The following is a 21,226-nucleotide window of genomic DNA, read 5'->3' as shown; positions in this document are numbered from 1 at the left end:
GCTGTGCATTCAGAGGAAGTTCAACTGTGTTAATGGAAAGAAGGTTTTGACAGGTGGTTTATTCCCACAGCGTGACGGACTGCATTAAACAAAGGGTGTGTTCTGCATCCGGTTTACATTCAATGCCAGTTAATTAAAAAAACATCTTGTTTGGCGAGATTGGCGAGACACATCTTTTTATTCAAGTCAGCAAACAATAGTGCGTGAATAGTACAGAGAAACTGTCTCCCGTTGTGATACTTGATGAGTTGATGATCAGGATGAGTTTTCCGATTCCTCTGCTCTTCTTGTACAGTAAGTGTTCTCTTTGCACTTTGAGCCATCATGAGTTAAGACATGCATTGGCTTGCTTCAGTGATTTCTTTGTCTGTGTGCGCAGGATTAGTGTGTGTGTGCATATGTGTGTGTGTGTGCGTGTGTGTGTGTGTGTGTGTGCGTGTGTGTGCATGTGTCCAACAGGTTTGGAAAGGAATGCAGGACTGGCGTAATCCAGTCGCGGTACATTTTGGCTATTGTCACTGAGTCAAAAGGCTGTAGGCCTGTATGCTGCGGGGCCTCGTAGCTCAGTTGCAATTATACACATCATCTCACATAACACACTACAGTCAGAATCACACACATGGGGACAACATAGTACAACATTACATATGTATTTGTAGTACAGCTTTAAGAATTAACTGACTGATTGGTATTTTTTAAGAAAAAAATGGCAAGCATTTATTGGTTCCAGCTTCTAGAATGTGAGAATTTGCTGCATTTCTTTGTCATTTAAGTTTTTGAATGTTGGTGGGACACATCTGAGCAATCTGACGTCACTTTGGGAAACTGTGATTTTATAAGCCAAGGAATTATCACTTAATCATGAAAATCATATTTAATTGCAGCCTAAATGTGTAGATAGGCCAAAGCAATGTTGTTTTAAAGGAACATTATGTAACTTTACTTTAAAATATCAGCTTAAAATAATTGTGATGGTAAAGTGTCTTGTAATAAAGTGAATGGTGTCTCTGTCTCAGCTATCACTTGTTTCTGCACTGTGTGACTTCAGTGAGAGGGCAGGATCACAGCGTTACATAGTGTTTACTTCATCAAACAAGTTTTCAGCATGTAACACTGTTATGATGTAATGAGTTTTGTAGTCATCACCTGCATTATGTCTGACGAATTGTTACAGACCTGGGATTTGTATTTACAACAGTGGTATTTCACACAGAAATTGAGTGGGGATGCCAAATCGCACTTAATGCCAAATCTTCTATATAAGATTTCTTTAGAATAATATCTAAATATTTTTCAGCTACACTGCTATACACAGTTTATATCTCAATATTTGGAAATCTCCTCAAAAGTGTTTCATAAATTCTTGGACTGGCCGAGAAAATATCACAGTACGGTGGATTTTTTCTTTTGTTTTTAACAAAATATTGACAGAATGACATGTTTTATAAAATAACCATAATGTGGACATAATGACTGAGTATGTAAAGGCAAGTATCAGAACAAGTAGAATAGTCTAGTAAGTTCAGAAAATGATGTCACTTTATCATAATGCCTTCAAACCAAGAATAATGAGAGACAATATAAAGTGTCACATCACAATTACGATATAATATTGATACACGCCCAGCCCTATCTGTAGGTGCACTAAAGTAAACTCAACAGACATGATTTAACATAACATTTCATATGAGTTTGTGTAAATCTAAACTGCATGGGCGACCAGTCACCTTGTAAATGTCTAGTCAGGCACCGTGATGTTTAACTTTCCTCCTTCCTCATTATCACTGTAGACAAACAAACTTAACTCCAGCACATCATTACACAAATTAGAGACAACACACTCATCTTTCAACCAGCAGCTGCTCACCATCTCTGAGATTATAGTGATTGGAGGCGATGACGGGTGAATTCAGGTCAAAATTACTTTTAAAAACACAAATGTAAGACATGCTTGATGCAGGACTGATGGCACTGAGGAATACTGATATAAGAGACGTGATCAAAATCCCATTCACATTTGCAGCATCAACACCATCAACACATTGATTTGACTTCACCTCCTCATACAGCTCAATGTCAATGTAGCAACCAGACTGTTACAATAAAATACAAATGCAAGCCCAAAGCTGTAAAAAGATCATGAATGCTGCTCCCTCCGATCAATATCTTGCTAAACTATTTGTATCTCAGTTAACTTTAAACTCTTAAACGATTATAAAGGGAGTTCTATTAATTTTTAACAGATCTGGTGATCTCTTTATATTCACTGAGTCTTTATGAAGATACAGGGTATGCCATTAGATTGACCCCGTCATAATCAGGTTTCCCCTCTTGCTCTGCTCTCAGCTATCTTTCATCTCTCTCTCTTACATCGGCCCTCATCCGCTTCTCTGCCACCCACCCTTTCTTTAATATTACTTTCGTGCTTTTGTTATTTTGTGATAGGCTTGTGTGCAACTTTCTGATCTTCCATTGATTTTTCAAAAGCTAAATGGTAGCATGTTGTACAGAGAGCTCTTCAATCCCACATTACACATAAACACGAGCATTGTCTAGACAGGCTGCGATCACCTCCAGTGGCGGTAAAGTGGCTATAACGCGGTTATAACAGACGGAGTTATTGAATGTAGCGCCACTAGGTGGCGCCTCCTTTTGTTTAGTGAATAATGTAACCTGTACCTAGAAGAAGAGCAGATTTACTCCCGTTCCACCATGAGTAACGATGCTGCCAGCGGAGTGAAGACCCCTTTTATTTTACTTTATATTGTGATGTATTGGTGTAGGATCCTCGGCCTGTGTTTGTCAGGGCATGTATGCATGTGATAATTAGTGCCGTAGAGACCTGGCTTGGTATGGTCTGTAAGTTACAGTGGAATGAAAGCACGTGCGGAAATCCCACATGTTGCCTGCCATGTCGTTTGAGCTAACTGGAGCTACCGCCATTGAAAAGGGACCATAACCTTCCCCTTCACCTCTCACGTTACACGATGGAGACAGGAACGGTGGAAACTGGGGTTCAAATTTAAACCGCTCATAACTTCCCAACCATATTTTAAGATCATCAAATCTGGGATCCGCACCAAATTCAACTCACTCATAGTTACCAGTCATGAAAATATGCCTCATCTTTTTTATTAAGATTCATAAATCATTAACCGAGAAATAAATGAAAATGTCTGAAAACATCGCATCTGGCAGTGTTAAGGAAAGTCAGAAAATCATTCCTGGATCCGTCCCTTGACCTGGATCTGCACCAAAAGATAATCATGTCTATTCTGGGCCAAGATCCATCCTCACCCAAGTTCCATGGAAATCTCTTCAGTGGGTTTTGTGTAATCCTGCTCAAAAACCAACCAACCACCCAATGGACACAGGTGAAAACATAACCTCCTTGGTGGAGAAAATAATGTTTGACAGAAATGCCATCCTTTCACCGATTATGTACAAAGTACACAGCAGCAAAATCTGTTCATAATACACTCTCCTCTTGTAACAGTGGGAGTGCTTAAATAAACAGTAACTTGTCTACATAGACAACTTGATATCTGATCTTCCATGCCAGTCTTAAATGTTGATGAAGTGTCTTAAAATGAACTGAACATATTACATTATCAAGCTTAATTACATTTTTTAAACATGTCTAGGTACAAATACACTTGTGCACTGTGAAGTTTCAAGAAGCAGGTCAACAGCACTTCACACACTTTACACCACGGCTGAACCAGGGTCAACAGGCTGCTACTGAAGAATGTGCTCTCCCTCCATGGAAACACAATGTGTTCTTCAGGGTTTAGGCAACACACCAAGGTCATCAGCAAGTCTAGGAAACTCAAGGTACACTCTCTTGACCTGGTCAAGTAAATAATAGGCTATTTGTTCTCACCACTGGTTGACTGAAATATGTCTGAAAAAGCACTGATGGCACTTTTCTGATCACAGATACAGAATGAAGCAGACTATAAGGCTGATTTTCTAAAGTAGGGGTAGCTAAAAGTCTTAGTCAGAAGTATTCCTGCCTGGTGTACAGCTAGAACATGCACACTGAAAGCTGCATCAATGGCTTAATACAAATCAAACACAATAAGTGTGCGACTGCAAACAGTGTTAAAAGCACACTTTAGATAACAGTGTGACGCAGATGTTTCTTAAACATACCCCAAAAAAGCGCAGTCTTTTAAAAAACAATGTCAAGGACACTAATGTATATAGAAAATAGGGTTATAACAACTGAATACCTCATGGGTGTTCCTTAACATGTGCAAAAAAGTGCTCTTAAACAGTCTGACAAGGCTTCATCTTACTGTGGAAAGCTTTCAATTATGAACTATTACTTCCCATTGGTAGGGCTGTCATGAAATCAGGTTTTCACTAAACGATTAGCATTGCTAAAAGAAATCATGATGATGATATTATCGCGAAATCTATCTGCACTATGGGTAAAGTGTCTTGGTCTTGTCTGTCATTTCATCCAACATGATTCTGCATGGCAGTAGTGGCCACACACTGTGGTAATAGCCAGCTAGTTACTGCATCATCTTTTTTCTGTTTTTATGGAAGGTGGCAATCAGCTATATTGAAGGTGCTCTACCGCCACCCACTAGTCTTGCCATGGTTGTTGGTTTTACAGCTGATACATGGTGGTTGGACATACATATTTTGAGTTTAAACCCAATGCAGATAGAGAACATGTTGATGTTAATAAGGGAAAGGAAGCTGGTTATCTAGCTGAGAAGTTCTGCAGCTCTTCATCTGCTCGACATCTCCTTGTTCCATTACTCCCACAGACTTAAGAAAACTACTCCGACATCTTTCAAATTGATTTGCTGTCAACAAATGCCAAAAATGACTTGATTTGCTCTGTAGGTGCATTTTTGATGATAGTGGTAAGCGCTAAGCATTTCCTATGACTAACCTGCTTCAAAATACAACTCAGCTTGTGTTTACTTACTAACTATCAGGACTGTCGTCAAAATCCTTACCACACTCCATGGATATGGCCTTTAATGTGTGTTCTACAAATGCATTCAACAGACAGTAAAGAATTAATTATTTCTAATGATGATTAATATCACTGAAATAGCACCTTCTTTTTCTCCCTCATTAAAATTCTGTCTCCTACTTCACCGTCCAAGTCCATTCTCAGTCCATTCTCATCACACCTCTGTATGCTGAATATGAAGATTATGATTGGCTTCCATCATCCTAAACAGCAAACTTCAAGCATTCAACTGTAGGAGCAAGAATAATAGAAACCGTTAAGAAACCCCAAGTCCTCTGCTGATTTAAAGGATATTTACACTGTATATGCGGCGTGCATTTCTGTCAGGACTACGAACAAAACCACAGCGACCAAACCACACAAACAAAAACAGGCTTGGTAAATCAGGTCACTTCAGTGTGGGATGTAAATCTGCCGTCGTCAATTTGAGCAATTCAGTACCAGGTTACTGCCTTCCAAACGAGTTGTGAATTGGCAGCGATAACCATTTAATTGACTAGACAACAACATCACACATTAGCTGCAGCATTGGGAGGAGGTGGAACATTAGACAGCTTGCTGGCATTGCTAAACTGTGCTAACACCTCCATGTCTTCCTCTCCCCCACCACAAAGATACACACACACACACACCAAGAGACGTGGGCCTAGTTCTGTCATCCATTAATGATTTGTTGTGTTCAATCAATTTGGTGCATGTATCCTTAAGCATATCCCATTTCCAATGTGCACTCGTGCTTAGCCAGCAATTAAAATACATACTCACAAACCATTCATATAATTGTTTTCCGACCGTGTACAGCACGGGGGATTCTCCTCGATGGCTAACCAGACATCGTCACCTCACAACCGCGGCCATGTGCATTTGTTTATGTGTGAAGTCTTGAGGTTGGATCATTTACACATCTTCTTTTGAAGTCATATAGGAACATCACTAACTTGTATGTAACTTGTATTATACTGACAGGTGTTTATATTATTTGGGTCACGATTTTGATTGGATTTGATTTCAATTTTGAAATCAAAAACAGGATTGGCAAATCCCCCATTATTTTATTTCTCGCCCTTACTTTCACATGTCTGGGAGTAAAGAAAAGTAAAAGATGACACAGCTAGCTTAGTTCTTAGTTCTTTTGTTCTTATGTTGAATTCTGGAATCATTTGGTGAATGTATTTTGAACCTTCAAAAAACTACCATGATAAGGTCAAGCTGTTGATTATAATGACTTTTTAAAGACGCATTTGTAAAAGTAAATGCCATGCGATTTTATATGTTGCAATACAGTTTCAAAGCACCAAAAACTAGTTTCATTAAAGAACCCTGAACATTAAAACCTTCATGAAGGCAGGATTTATTGCAGAACTGCATTGTCCACTTAAGTAAGAAGTACCTAATTAGCTGGAAATGGAGCACATACATAAAATGTCACAGTTTTTCATGTAGTTTCATTCAGGTTTTAAAGCTTATGCATTCTTACAAGCCACTGAAGAGCAGGTAACTTGACGGAGGCTGTAATCTAAGACTACACCTTAAAGAGTAATTCATGAGAAAGATGTGAAGCTGGGAAACCAAAAAAATATCCTGTCTAAACAGCTCAGGTCTTTTTTAGTTATCTCCTCAGACCATTACCTTCACAACCACAACACATTACTTAACTGTCTAATCCTTGTCTGCTTGATTAAAACATTGTTGCTGGAGTCAAAAGAAGGGTATGTGTACAACAGACACAAAGTGAACTGGAGATGGTGAATGTTTTCTTATCCTCTCTAACCGACTGTCAGGCGGAATCCCTGAGTCTTTTCAGTCAGCAACAGATTATTTTAAGTGAAAGGAATACCACTCACTGACACACAAGCAGAATGATTTTAAAGAGCGCTGTCTGGAAACTGCCTTGTGTGCTTCAACAAGACACAAGGACAAACAAAAAGACGAGCTGCTGAATTTTAGAGTTCTCACTCAAACATGGGGGCATGGCCGGTACTTCATGTGTGTGAATACTGACATGGTGACATAAAGCAGAAACGTGCTGTAGGCCAGGTGAGCAGGTGAAATGAATCCATCCCATGGTACACCAACACAGACTGCACTGCTAAACGGGCAGTACTCCCATTTTACAAATGAAAATCAGTTCAGTCGTCATTATGAGAGCTATGCAGTCAGATACAGCAGTTCTGTGGTTGGAGTGAAGTTTTTCTACTGACCCAATCGCTGTGTCAACAACTTCCTGGTAGACAACTGGCAGCTGATTTGCATCACAGAGACATGAAATCAGTATACTTGTTTATTTCTATTGTCATTTCCTAGTGTCAGCTGTAACTGTAACAAGCTGTCATTTTCTTCAGTGTCTTGGTCTATAGACTGAGGCAAATGACCCTGGCGATGTAATTGTGATGTCATCAGGGTTAGCCAAACGTGGAGAAGAGGTACAAGGGATTTTTCATAAACAGACAATGTGTTAAAGTTCTTAAAGGGTTTATTGACAGAGCCTCTCCTGTTGCATTGTGGGTGGAGCTGTATGCAGCATTGGTGAGATGACACATAATAGGGACTTGAAGTCAGCTTTTGGTGCATTTTGAGGTTTCTTTTAAGTAAAATACTAAATTGCTGGCATAACCCTTTGAGATAGAAGCTGGTGAAAAAAAATAAGATCTCATTATCCTAACCAGAACAAAGGTATAGGGTGCATTTCCATCCAACCTGTTTCTAATGCAAATTTTCAATTTGCTCTTAGAAACACCTGGGTGTATTTTGACGCATATAAATCTCAAAATATTGTAAAAAAAAAAAAAATATATATATATATATATATATATATATATATATATATATATATATATATATATATATATATATATATAAATATAATATATATTCAGCTGAGGTGAAAAAGGCAGTCAATAAAAGCGAAATTCAGCGGAAACAGACAACTGTATCATGATGTTTTTCAGTATTTAAGGTTGGATTGGTGCTCATTTAATTATGACATTTTATTGCATCCTCTTCTTCAGCAGTGACAACTGGAAAAGTGGTTCCACCTACTGCTCATCTCAATAAACCAACTCCTTATGATGACATAATAATGGTGAATGAAAGCAAGCATTCATTCATATTTTATCTGCTGAATTCGCTCAAAATTTGGTTGACATTTAGATGGAAACCTGGGTTGTGAGGAGAATAATAAAGCTATTAGCAAACTAACAAACTATTAGCACATGTTTCTTGTCTGTCTACCACTAAAAGAAAAGAAAATGTTCTCTGTGGCCATTTCTTGTTTCAAGGTGAACCATCTCTGTTCACCTAACATCTGAGACACTCTTCTTCTGGACAGCCATAAAAAAAACAGCCTGAAGCACAGTGTGTTTGTGCAGCCTGCACACAGAAAGTTGGAGCGGTGGCAACATGGCATTAAGACAGGGAGCATAAGGTAGAGCTGTGAAACTCTGACATTGTAACGTAAGGCTCATGGGACATCATAAACCAGGCATTGCTTTACAACCCATAAAGGGCTTTGTTGAAATATAGAAATGTGCAGTTAAGGTGGTGTTCACAGAAACAGATGCAGAGCAGAGCAGTGAAAATTGCTTGTCACTCTGACTAAGAATGAACAGACAGACAGACAGACAGACGGACATGCTGGGGGCACTGAGGCAGTGAGGAATTTCCCTCCTGCTGAAAACTCGTCCGTCACCCAGTTTTCCAAGCAAAGAAGTGGTGGGTTTCATCACTCCCAGCTACTCTTTTGTCTCCTCCCCTTTATCTTTCTGTTTTTAATCTCCCTCTGCTTTGTCAGTCCCTGACTCTCTCATGCCCTCTTCAACAACTCCCACTGATTGGTGGTGCTGACGACCACACAGTTTCTACTGCCCTTTTATCCATCTTTAACAGCTACCTCGCCCACTCTACCCGTCTCTTCCTCCCTCTTTGTGCATTTGGGCGGATTTTTGCAGATTCATATCAAAACCGCTGCTTTGCAAGTGACGACAGCAGCGCATCGACCTGGGCTCTGTGCCATATTGTGCGTGCGAAAAAGAAAAGGAAACTTCTCAGCTGAACAGCAACAAACAAGCCGGCTGATCATTTATCAGCCTACATGATGACAGTATAACTAGCTCACAGTGGCCGATGTTTAAAACCACAACAAAGGACTGAATTTAAAAAACAGATTTCTAATATGTTCCAAATAGACGAGCAATGATTAATCGATAAGTTGCCAACTGTTAAAATGAGACATATTATGCTAATTTTTTAAGGCTTGTAATTCTATTTTGGGTTACTAGAATAGGTTTACATGCTTTAACGCCCCTTTAACGTCTCTTTATGGCCCCTTCCCCTGAATACCCAGTCTGCTCCTATTGGCCAGCTCATACATAGCTGAGCCAGCGTGTCTCCAAACGAATCCGTCTTGTTTTATGTTTCCATTTAGCTTCACTTCTGTTGTGAATATGGACATAAATCAAGCAAACTTGTGGCATGGTGACATAGTGATATCAGGAAATAAAGGTGGGATTACTCACAAGGTGTATCGGGATCAGTGTCTCAGTTGGTGCAGACTTTGGGCTTTCTGACCTTCAAGAGCTTTTACATCCACAAGAACCTACATTATATGACACAATCACTAAATGTTAATATGCTCTGGTAATTCACTCAACTATGAAAGGAAGCTGACTATCAGCGTTGTGGACAAAACAAGACATTTGAGGACTTCTTCTTGGGTTTTGGGAAACACTGATCGACATTTTTTGCCATCTCAATGATGAAACAATTAATCGATTAATCAAGAAAATAAACATTAATGAAAAAAAAACGTTTGTTGCAATCATAGTTACAAATAATGTCAAAGAGCTGAAGATACATCATCTGGATGCCCACACGTCACTGGGCTTATCAGTCTGTTGAAGTGGAATGATTTATTCTAGACCAAGTTTGACTTTGTCACGCTGCTGTCACATTTTTAGCTGTTTGACTCCGCTGAATGTTGACTCTTCTTATCTTGCGTTCTAGTATGGTGACACTTAATTACCCATAAAGCTCCTGCCTTCTGTGATTAGTCAGACAGCAGATCTTTCTACTCCAGTCTTTCATCCTATCCCTGTGCAAAGATCACTTGAGGTGGTCGCTAATGTTATATATAGCTGCTCAGCTTTTTCTTCAAAGTTTTATATATCCTTTGACTGAATATTTTAGAGTAAGACTGCTTGCCTGATAGTGACAGCTAAAGGTTATCTCAGACTCATGCCAGGACAGTGATTGGCCTTTTTATTATGTCATAAAACAGCTGATCTGCTGTGACATTTATATTTCCATGCATCCTGAGCAGTGATCCATCCTTTGAAACATCAAGCACAAGCATGCCTGTTAACAAACTCTCAAGATGAGATTTCCTGAGAGTTAAGCCTGATGGTGAGTAACACCCCCCTGGATATGGCCTCGAGGCGCTCAGTTCATCAGCCTGACAAAAGAAGAGCCATGTCAGGAGCTCCTGCTGGGATCTCTGCATGTAAATCAGCATGCTCAGCTGCAAGCTAAGCAGCAGAATTTATATACATTTTTAAATGAAGCCATGACACAGATCTAGTTAATGTGTGGTTAAAAGTGATGCAAAAAGCAGTGCACTTCGCCCCTAAAGAAGGTGAGGCGCCCATACGGCAAACGTGTGGTTAATCTGATAAACCAAACTTTAGCTCTTGCCTGCATGGTGTGTGCTGTCTGCCTGTGTGGGGTGTGTTATTTCGCAGCAGCAGCAGCAGCAGCAACAGCTAGCAAAGTGTCAAAAAAGATAACCACCACTATCTTCACCACAGCATCATAAACTGCAAATGCCCTGCAGACTTGAGGCTTTTCAACTTAATTAGTCATAAAACCTGTTAAGTGGAGAAACCTGCAGAAGGAACACATGACACCAGTGTGCAAACATCAATATATGCCTTAAGATAAAACTACAATGGGGGGGGGGGTGTGAAGCCAAACATCTATAGTGTTATCTCCACAGCCAAATGATACTCCAAAGGGCTTTTAATCAATACACGACTATTTGGTTTGCAATGCTTTAACAGGGGGTCAGACAAGTCAACAGCTGCTGGGGCTGTCCAACTCTGGCTGGGTTCACTTCCACCCCCCTGGCCCGGTTTCAAAAGGTGTCAACCGACCACGTACACCAAAAACTTGCAGGCTATTAAAATTCATGCAGAATAAGAAGAAAAAAAGCGTGAAACCGAAACACACGTACCTGTTAACACTTGTGATGTTTTAAGTCCAACAAGCTGTAGGGGGAAACACGAAATCGAGTAGGAAACGTGGAGGACAAAACAAAAAGAAAGAGTGAGAAGTCGTCCCTCGGGCTCAGCGAACTGTGTGGCGAGAAGAGTGAAAAGACGACACAAAATTCCCCGTGAACACCTGAGAAGCCTCCGCGATGAGCCAGCTCCAGAAACACGACGCCCCGCCGCCACCACAGCAACACACGTCGTCACATTTAGCGAACTTGTACAGCTCTGTGAAGTTTTGTTTCGCGGGGGAAAGTCGAAGCATTGATTTGGAAGGGGGAGAGGGGAAAAAAACGAAGTGAAACGGTTCCAGGAGGAGAAGGGCTCTCTGCCGCCTTTTCTTTCGTGCCACAACCCGTCAGCGAGCAGGAACAGAGTCGGTGTGTCCGCTGGTTACCTGACTCCAGTCATTACCGTGAGGCCAGCCCTCCACACAGCAGCAGCAGCAGCCTCATGTTTCCTGTTGTTGTCGCTCTCAGAGGCTGCACAGCACACAAACAGCTTTCCCTCTAAAGCAACAGGTTAAGATGCCTTTTCTTGCTTTCATTCAACGACCAGTTTGACATGCCAGCTGGTGAGTGAAACACTGTTGTAAAAGTTGGTGAAATACTTGCTTCCGTGCTGCAGAGCAGTGCAAGTTATCTTTGCACTGGGATGTTGAGAGCCTAACCTTAAAATTAATTTGAAGTGTCAGTCTCTGTTTCTTTCAGGAGCTCAAGGTTTTGATTAAATGAGGCATCTGTGATATAAAAAATCAAATAAAAGAAATCTTTTACAAGGATCCCCACTGTACCAGGCTATTTCACATGAATAAAAGTCAAATCAGACTATGTGCAGACCTTTTACCTGTAATGTAAAACGTTTCTTTGAATGAAAGCGCTGCCTGAAAAGTATATATAAAAAACAATATCTCTTTTCAGCTCACATCCTGCCTTTTAACATGAAAAGGGAATATTGGTGTAAGCGAATATCTTGAATTTTTAATAAAACTTCTAGGGGGGGTGCTCCTGTGTGTATCTGGAGGTGGAATCTGCCTTGTTTCAATCTACCATGTTAAAAACAGAAAAGTAATAACAAGCACTTTAAGTTCACCATCCAATTACTTTCTAAGAATTCTGTCTTAAAGCTCAGAAATACGACTTTACAGGAGGACAGGACTATATATTGGATACTCAGCTACATAAGTTTGTGCCAACCAATGTCAACCAATAACATCTTGCCATCCACCCATCAATCAATCTTCAGAAGAAAAGATACAGTGACTATAACAATAAACTACTTTGGTAATAGTTTCTGACCATCAACACAACGTCTACTTTTATCGGCAGTGCCTCATATGACGTCAACCCAGCAACTTGTGTACTAAAGATTTCTCTGACTTTTCAAGTCGTTGGTCCGACTTCAGAGGGCATTCGCTTGAATTTTCCCAGTTAGAAAAACAGTTTTTCCAATAATTCCGACAGCACATGAACACACAGTCAGACAGCAGCTAATGTAAGCAGATTTATTAGCTGTGTTACTGTAGATCCAACTCTACTTGTGTTTGGCCAGCCCTCTCATCACTTAATCAGTTGTGTTCAATCGGAGCTCCCAGTCAGACATAGCTGGCTACTTTATGATACAATAATAATAATAATAATAATAATAATAATAGTACATTTTATTTATATAGCACTTTTTAAAAACACAGTTTACAAAGTGCTTTGTAAAGTTGCAAAGGACAAATGAAATAAATGGTTTTGCCAAGTTCTCATGAGTGATTGGAAATACTTGATAAACAGGTGTGAAAATGTGTATTGTAAATCCAAGTCGGCTGCAGCAGTCATCCTCTGTGAGGGATTCAAGCTCCCATCTTTGAAGTGCCACCTTTCGAGCTAATGGTTAGATGTGTGTCATAGTCTTAACGCAGGTTTTTATGAAGTGTTCTTGAACTTGAATACACAGCACATCCATCTGGGCATGCTAGGATGTGGTATTTCATTTCCAAATGTGTGTCTTTTCTGTACTCTCCGTTGTGTTCGAGGCTTTACTTCCATGTTTTGTTATTTGCGCAGTGTCTCATACCGTTCATTTTGTGTGTTTAGTCAGACTTAGGTAGGCATATTCTCCAGGAAGTCCTTTGAAGCTTTAGGATTAGCAGTGAACTTACATGACTTGATGTGTTTATGCTGATTACATTTGTAAACACCTCTGTTTACTTTTAAGTTGCATTTAAGACAAACAAAAAAAAGAATAGTAAGGAGTAGTTAATTTAGAGTGTATTTTGCATATGACTGTAAACATACTGGATGAGATTCTTCATATTGTTGAAACAAAACCCCAAAAGTACAATTTTCTTATTGTCACTATGCTGACGCTCTAGTGAACACCAAGGACAGACCAAAGGCACCATTCAATGTCTTCATACTGTCGCTCCATCATTTAAAACTAGGACAAGCTATTTTTATGTATATTTCATTATAGCTTACTCATATTTCATTTATACACAATATACTTCAGGCTAATTTTCTCATGATTAACTGCCTTTTTAATGTGCCCAAATCTTGGGTTTGAAGCCCTGGCCTGAGAGTGTCTTTAGAGATGGTCAGTGTTTTAGCTACATAAATTACAGTTCAGCTGACCTGTGTTGTATCTTCTTTATAATCCCATTTTGCTAAAAAATCGGATTAATACTTTATGGCTGAAATTCTCTAGCATGGCAGTTTAAACGAGAATGTCCTTGGCTGTGATCCACAGCGATGGTGTATGAAATGAGCACATCCACTGTCTTGGCCTACTTCTGATTCCCCAAGACAAGAGAGAGTCTTCATACGAGCAGCCAGACAGTGTCAGCGCACAGGCTCCCCCTTACTAATATGGCAAAACTGTCTCACTGTCTTTTATGTGTGAGTGTGTTTGGAGCAGGGGGGGCGCTCTGGTATTTGTTAGAATAGCAACCTTTCCTTAACAATACAGCCTGCATGTGCTTTTGTACCTGTGTGTTCATGCATACAGAGCACCAGCACCTTCTAAACACCGCTCCTTTGTCCGCTTGCATGTGTGCTTGTATGTGCTTTTGTAGCATACCATATAGAAAGAGCCCCATTTGTGTTTTGCCTGCATACAATATACATGTAAATGGCGAGGCTCATTAGGTTGCATATACTTTTCAAGAACGAGGAGAACAAGAACGAGAAGAATGTCATGGAAACTGCTGAAAGACCGGGGGGCCAGATCCATATATCCGTGTGTATAGACAAAGGAAATGAGAATAAGAGTTATTTTCTGGAGATTTATGAAACTGTGGGCACTCCTGATTCTGTTTTATCAATCTGAATCATTGTGGAATGGGTGCACGTGCACGTGCATCTTCATCTTCTTTTCCACCCACAATTATCCATAACTACCCTTAAACTTCCTCCCCTACTCATTGGACCTGTCAGTAAGAAGAAGGATGCCAAAGAAGACAAAGTACAACTGACTGTGTTGCATCAGAGAACATCTCAACAGCTGTGATTATCTTGACCGTTACGCATGCCTGCGGCCATTTATTTACAGCGCATGTACATGTACCTGTAAACCGCCATTGCGATGATATTTCAGTCATTGTAGTGGATCGTCAAAGATTATTCTATAGAGCCTGTATAGAGATGGACTTTACAAAGGGCTTCGCAATTCAGGATGAAATGAAACGATGATTAAGACGGAGATTTTGTTCCAGTGTAAATAAGATTAAAAAAAGATAGATTTCACCACTCATGAATAATTTAAAGTTTATACTGGCGCCTTTGAGGTACATCTTACTGAACGCGGTGGAGACAGCAAAAACATCACAACCAGTTAGTTAAATTGGCGAAACAACTTATTTCTTTAAAGTGATTTCTTTCACTTTATCTTTCATGTCCACCTCTTTATTGAATACCAGTTTGTATATGGGGAAAGGTGTACGCATGGTTTTTGTGTGTATATTATTTTTATACATCCAGCCTATAGGGGGCTAAGGATGTTTCAGGGGCAAGGGTGAAAGAAATTTAAAGGTCACCAGCAGTATGCATTGGGGCATCAGCGCGCAACCCTATAGGAAACTTTTTGATGTTTTCGCTACCATAGGGGCATCCAAGAGTATTTCGGCTCCAGATGTTTGTAGAGAGAAATAATGAGCTTGTCAGGTGAAGGACGGTTTGTCCAACCACTTAGAACTTAGATAAGTGAGCGTAAAAATTATTGTTTATGTGAAAGCCCAATATATGAAGGAGGGCTGAAATTTTATGATCACTTAAGAGTGTCAACATCAGATGTTGGACGCACCATCTTGGGAATTCTCACATTGGCAATATTGACAGATGCAAAAGATGGTTTAAGTTAGGGTCATAAATGTTGTTGGCCAGCTAGTTTGTCTGTCTTCCTGTGTGCTAATCAGGTAGTGTACAGTGGTATTTTGCACACTGTTACGGAAAAAAACAACACTGATGAGAGCAGTGAGAGTGAGCCAAAACAGTAATACAAAATACTCACATTTCTCAGTGTGTTTGTCACCGAGTCACATGCAAGCAGTCCTTTCGTTCTTTCGTTCTTTCTTTCTTTCTTTCTTTCTTTCTTTCACTCTTTCTTTCTATTGATTACAACCTTTTTAAGATTACGGTCACACTTGGTTGTCATTTTTGTCGATAATTCATAGAAACAAAAAAGCATTAAGTGCTGGTCTATGACAGGAGACCAACTCTGGTCTCCTGCATGAGAATCAGATTTGGCTTACACCAACCCACAACCCAACCTCCACACCCTCAGCTAAAGGGCACATACATCCAATACACTGGGACTGGATGTAGCTCATGAGATGCCGAAGTGTCCAGTAAAGGTGTTATTCCCAGGGATACTGGGCTGAAAGGAGTGTGCAAAAGGGAAAGTCAAGAAAGGACAGGTGTACTGTGTGTGTGTGTGTGTGTGTGTGTGTGTGTGCATGTGCGTGTGTGTGTGTGTGTGTACGTGGCTGAGCTTATGTGTGTCTGTTTGTAGGCTACACACACATACCCACCTCTTTGTACTTGCTCTATTTACAGAGTCCTACAGCGTTTCACCATCCCTGTTTCGCCCTTGACTTTGTCAGCTCCTCTCAGTCCTTACATTCTTCTTATGTATGACGCTGTATGAGTTATTTCGTCACTCTATTAGATCAGACAAGCATACCTAAAGGCATCAGCCATCATGAAAGAGGTGACAAAGAAAACTGCTCACCTGCAGAGTATCAGTTAAAGTGATGGGATGGATAATAAACTGTAGACGCAAACAACAGATGTATAGTTACTGAAACATACTGTTTCTATGTCCTTGCAGCAACCATGTGCTGTCGTTACATATAAACCTTCGAAACGCGATGCTTTGCCTCTAATGACTTCACATCAGTGAAACTGCACAATGGGAGCTGGCCTTAGTGGACTCTTTTATTCAAAAGGCAGGAAGAATGATAATAATGAGAAGAAAAGGAAGGAGAGGAAGAAATTACAGCGCTTTAACCCGCTTGATATGATACTGACTTCTTATTTAATTTTGGAGCTTTTGATCTCAATGTCAGTGATTAAAACATTACAAACTGGGTCATTCAGTTTGAGGTTTGTGTTTGAGCTCATTTCTCTTTGTGTCTTTTTTTTAACCTTCTGTACACTGAAGTTTCTGTTGACCCAGACAGTCGGGCTAGCTACATCAGGTGTGTGAACTTGTGAGAGGGTGTTCATTGAGCCATGGGAATTCAGTGCTTTGCGAGCAAGACCATTTCAAGTGCACTTGTTTCATCTACATTGTACGTGCATGCTAAATGTGTTCAAATGTGTTTCTGTATGCACATTTGCTTGCTTGTCATTCCACTCTATGAATGCAGTGTTGCCATGGTAACTATGACATCCTTTGCACCACGTGATTTTATCCTTCATTCTCAGAAAAAAAGCGACACTTTACTGTGAGTGGTCCATAGTCCCCCTCAAGCCGTGAGGGATTTTTTTTTTCTTTGAATGCAGCAAGTGGGTGGGCAGCTTTCATACTGCTGCTTCCTCACACGTTTGACTTAAAAGTCGTATTGTCGTTAAGAAATGTAATTTGGATTGGCATGAGGGCTGCTCTACTGTACTTTTACCTTGTCCTTTACTATTAACCCTAATTTTAATTTAATGGACTTAACTATGAGCACAGAACTGGAAATGTCCCAGGTTTTCCTTTCAGAAATGTGGTCACCTTAAACAAAATCAACAACCACCAGAATCTCTATTTACTGATGCGACAAAGAAAGCAAATCAGTGTATTTGCCAAAAGTTCAAACTGTTTCTTTAGCTATGAATACATTTCCCAAAGTGCAATGAAACAGCCAAGGGTGTCAAATACCGCCATTTTGTCACGTTGTTTGGCGTCTCATACAGATGCAGAAGGTGCCCTTTAGGGTCTGTATAAAGATGCACAGACATTACACTAACTCCATTGTAAGCATTTGTTGCAGAGTGAAATGTGAAATGATCAGAGTACCTGGGGTGGCGGTTAGGGGTGGAGTGGACGGTCACACAGGACCTCCACCCAGGAGATCATAATTTATGTCCCATCAAATGTCAGTGGTCTCTTAGTTTTGGTGCCCAAACATAACCAAAATTCCATGTGAGTCTATATGACTAGTGCAGTGCCCGTAGAAAAGTGTATTGGACATGGATGGCCAAATGAGGCTGTGTTTGAAGGTGGGGCGTCAGGGATATTTAGGTTTGTTGTGAAATCTGATATTCCAGGGTATAATTGGCTGTTTTTGACTATTTTTGATTTTGCCATTATATTTCATCTTAAAAGCTATTTAATTGGTGTCATTATTTTCAGCACAACCTCACATGTGTGACTGTACAGTTATTTTTTTATTTTGACATACTGTATTAACACAATGGACCTAAAATCACAAAAAAACATGAAATCCGAGTAGAAAAAGTTAGATTTTTTTAACCACAAATATGTTTAACAATCCTTTTTTTTTTTTTTTTTTTTTACTTATAATGCAAATATAAATTGTTGTTTATCTAAATGTGTACATACATTTAAAACATTTACAAAGTTATATGTAACTATTTACATTTAAATGCAGGCAATGCTGAGGTCTGCCTGAGCTCCTTCCAGCTGAATGAAGAGCTGCACTGCCTGCTCCACATTCAGCTTCTCCTCATTAAACAAAAAAATGACTCCACTACACACTAAACACACTACACCAAACACTACATAACACACTAACTATACACTCCAAACACGCTAAATGTCACAAATCTCTCAACTCTCACACACACCGACCGTCGTTGCATGTCAATCATCTTGTCACTTTCGTGACAAAAGCCCGTTTTTACCATTTCTTCCTGCACCAGAAACTAAGCAAACGTGACGGCGATGTTCGCGAAAAAGCGTGGCGGACATTATTTACCCTAGGTCCGGTTTTGGATGTGCCGATGCTTCCGGTCCGTCGCCTCGGGAGGTGGGCCGTGTAGCTAGCGGCTAGCAGCTAGCTGCTAGCTAGCGGCTAGCTACACACGAACATCCACAGATTCCGATTCCACTTTGTTGTCCGCGCGTCTCCGGATCTCCTCAGACCCGAACAGACTCGGTCCGGACTCGTTTAATCTCATTAATCCACAACAGTCAGTTTAGATGCACAGAACAGAACAGAACGGGACCGAACCGCCGGCAAAATCCCGGTCCAGCTCGCGCCGCTGCAGGTATAAATCTGCTTGTTTCTTAAGGTGGGGGGTCGCGGTGGGCTCTGCAGTGATTGGCTCTGGTGCGCACGTGACTGTAGTGGCTCCGGTGGACAATGCTCGTGGAATTTGTAAAGCATTTATGAAATAATTTATTAACGGTATCATTGCAGTCCAAACAAATGCGAAATATCACACCATTGAACCACGCAGCAGCCATGTTGAAACTCTCAGGTCAGTCTGATCCTGATCCGCAGAGATATTTGAGGAACACACACATACACACACACACACACACACACACACAGACAGACAGACAGAGGTTCCGTGTATTTATAGATAGATGATGTGGACGAGCAAGAGAAGGCAGTGCTGATATTTGATGAAGTGAGATGAGAACGTGTTAAATATGAAGGGCTCAAAAGAAAGGCTATGATAAGGTAACCACCCAGGTGGTAAGCACAGGTGAATCGCTCTATCAGACTCTTAAGGTAGTAGCCCTTATGTAAGTAGTATAGGAGTGACAGGGTCCATTGGTAGAGGTCTCCATCTGTGCTTATAGAACTTTGGTAACCATGTCGTAACCTGTGTCACACAAACTCACTTCTCATCACCCTTACTGTGCCTGTGATCATGGTCACACATATACAAAATCAACATTCCCCTCCCACTCTAAGTGAGCAGAGAGGCTCAAAAAACATTTGTATCTGGTGGTAAGGCAAATCCGTACCTTGGTTTCACATGAAGTTCAACTTTTATGAACTTTGACTGGTGAAGTTGTGGCCAGAACCAATAGCAAAGACGCTTGTCTGGTTGACTCCTCAAACAGACTATAAAACCAGCATACTGAATTCTGTGTGCCTCACGTAATACACTGCCATTATTCAGCGCTGGCAGGCAATTTTCCCCTGGCTGCAGTCGTGTTTGTGTGACAACAACCTTATAAACGATGAGACACTCGGTAGCCAATTCCTGATCGGCTGGTAATGCACATTTTGAGAGGGGTAATACCAGTATGTGATCGGAGGAGAGGTATTACCATAGTGTCCATTAGAGAGTGGAACCTGTGTGAGACTGAACTACGCAATTCGTGGAATGGACAATGAAGTGAGGCTGCATGTTTGTACAGTACTCTATTTTATGTAATCGTAGCGCATATTCACCAATATTATCAGATGCAGAGACCAATGTATGGGGATATATACATTCTCAGTTAAATTTACTGTTTCAGTGCACCAGTGTCATCTTAGACAATAGGATTTATTGTTAAACTGGAAAATGTCCTGTCTTTGTTACATATCTTTAACAATGTTAAAGTGTTTGATAACCACATGAGGGCTCACTGGCAAAAATGGGTTGGGCTTTACTTTATAATTGGGACATGGTCCACACCAAGTACAGATGTGTGGCAATGTCAGCAGGAAACATCCCAGAATCCAGCAGTCAGTCCACCGGTGCAGTACCCACACATTGTGTACGTATGCACACATACAGGAATGCACACTGTCTTTGCACTAGTCCTCAGGGATGCAGGGAATGTGTCGAGCACAAACCCATACCGTTGTGCATGTTTAACAATGCACACCTACACACACACACACACACACTCGCACACAAACAGCCAAAAGCTGCTGGTGAGCGTGCACCTGGGAGCCTCTGACCCACATAGGGCCATGTGCAGGATGCGTCCCACTTTACCACTTGGCGATGCATCATTAACCCGCTGTCTACCATCCAAAGCGGCTGAGCTGGATTGTTGTCACCGCTCACCTGCGCTCACATTGTCATTATTGTCGTTCCTGTGTAGCACAGAGACGTGAGAGTGGGAAAAACACAAAAACACTGACAGTATAACCTCAGATTACTCATGGCTTTTTATCTCCGGCTTTGACTGACATAATTGCTTTCCTTCTCTCTCTCTCTCTCTCACTCTCTCACCACACACACACACACAGTGCAAGAGAAACACACACCTGTGCACTCACTCTAACTGAGCCCATCGTGTCTGCCTGTAACAAAGTGGTTTCCTGGGGTACTAAAGTGTACAGTGTCTACAGTTTTAGCCACTGTGTTGCCTCAGCCTCTGACACACATAGTCTCTCTCCCTCTCTCTCTCTCTCTCTCTCACACACACACACACACACACGCTGGCTGTCTCCTGCTCTCACTCTCCACTCCAGCTGTCTCATTCTCTTATTCCCTCTTCCCACTCTCTGTTTTTTCTCCTCCTCCTCATTGCCTCTCCTTCTCTTTTTCTCCGCATACAGATGCACACACACACA

At 40.8% G+C, this 21,226-nt stretch overlaps 1 protein-coding gene across 3 annotated transcripts in view; it reads right to left on the bottom strand.

Annotated features, from left to right (window-relative positions):
- Nucleotides 1-11,736, bottom strand: part of palm3 (paralemmin 3) — a 39,090-nt gene extending 27,354 nt beyond the window's left edge. Inside the window, exons 1-2 of one of the 3 annotated variants that reach the window (XM_030433660.1) lie at nucleotides 11,226-11,735; nucleotides 9,514-9,593 (exon numbers count right to left, since the gene is read on the bottom strand). The gene's annotated coding sequence lies outside the window, so the exon portion shown is untranslated. Of the gene's footprint in view, nucleotides 1-9,513; nucleotides 9,594-11,225 lie in introns of all 3 variants that reach the window. The other 2 variants (XM_030433667.1, XM_030433650.1) reach the window with 2 other exon arrangements.
- Between the last annotated feature and the right edge of the window lie 9,490 nt (nucleotides 11,737-21,226).

Source organism: Sparus aurata, chromosome 1 (assembly GCF_900880675.1).
Source record: "Sparus aurata chromosome 1, fSpaAur1.1, whole genome shotgun sequence".
Taxonomy (NCBI): domain Eukaryota; kingdom Metazoa; phylum Chordata; class Actinopteri; order Spariformes; family Sparidae; genus Sparus; species Sparus aurata.
The sequence above is the reverse complement of the archived record's forward strand: the minus strand, read 5'-3'. Positions and strand labels throughout refer to the sequence as shown.